At 35.8% G+C, this 1270-nt stretch overlaps 1 protein-coding gene across 1 annotated transcript in view; it reads right to left on the reverse strand.

The window, feature by feature from the left end:
- LOC111966763 (CCN family member 2) overlaps nucleotides 1-1270 on the reverse strand; it is a 10883-nt gene that overhangs the window by 3135 nt on the left and 6478 nt on the right. The window lies entirely within an intron of this gene.

A 1270-nucleotide genomic window follows, 5' to 3' on the forward strand; every position in this document is an offset into this window, starting at 1 on the left:
AATATCCCTGTTATCATAATCTAATGTTCCTGTTGACATAACCTAATATCCCTGTTGCCATAATCTAACATCCCTGTTGACATAACCTAATATCTCTGTTGACATAACCTAATATCCCTGTTGACATTAACCTTAATATCCCTGGTTGCCATAACCTAATATCTCCCAGTTGACATAACCTAACTGTTGCATACCTAATATCTCGCTTTGACATAAACCTAATCATCCCTGTTGACATAACCTAAATATCCCTGTTGCAATAACCTAATATCTGTGCCATAATCAATATCCTTTGACATACACCTAATATCCCTGTTGACATTAAACCTTACATATCCTCTGTTGACATACCTAATATACTCGACATAACCGCCCCTGTTGACATAAACCTAATTATCCCTGTTTGACATAACTAATATCCCTGTTGACATAAACAAATATGTGATGACTACTATCCTGTTGCCATAATCTCATATCCTCTGTTTAGACCTATATATCCGTAATCCGTTTCCCTGTTTGAACCAACTATCTAAATGTTCTGTGACATAACCCTAATCATACCCTGTTACATAATCTAAATGCTCCTGTTGACAAAACCTAATATCCCTGTGCCATAATCTAACATCCCTGTTGACATAAACCTAATATCCTGTTGACATAACCTAATATCCCTGTTGACAAACCTACTATCCTGTTTGACATAACCTAATATCCTGTTGAACATAACCTATTATTCCTGTTGACATAAACTAATATCCCTGTTGACATAACCTAATATCCCTGTTGACAGAACCTAATATCCCTGGTTACATACTAATATCCCTGTTGCCATAATCTAATTCCTGTTGACATAACCTAATATTCCCTGTTGACATAACCTAATATCCCTGTGACATAACCTAATATCCCTGTTGACATAAACCTAATATCCCTGTTGACATAACCAATATCCCTGTTGACATAACCAATATACCTGTTCCATACCTAATATCCCTGTTGCATAATCTAATATCCTGTTGCACGTAACCTAATATCCCTGTTGACATAACCTAATATCCCTGTGACATAATCTAATGTTCCCTGTTGACATAACCTAACATCCACTTGACATAACTAATTATCCCTGTTGACAATAACCTAATATCCCTGTTGACATAATTTAATATCCCTGTTGACATAACCTTAAATATCCCTGTTGACAGAACCTACTATCCCTGTGACCATAACCTAATATCTCTGTTGACATAACCTATTATCCCTGTTGACATAA

Source organism: Salvelinus sp. IW2-2015, linkage group LG7 (assembly GCF_002910315.2).
Source record: "Salvelinus sp. IW2-2015 linkage group LG7, ASM291031v2, whole genome shotgun sequence".
Lineage (NCBI taxonomy): Eukaryota > Metazoa > Chordata > Actinopteri > Salmoniformes > Salmonidae > Salvelinus > Salvelinus sp. IW2-2015.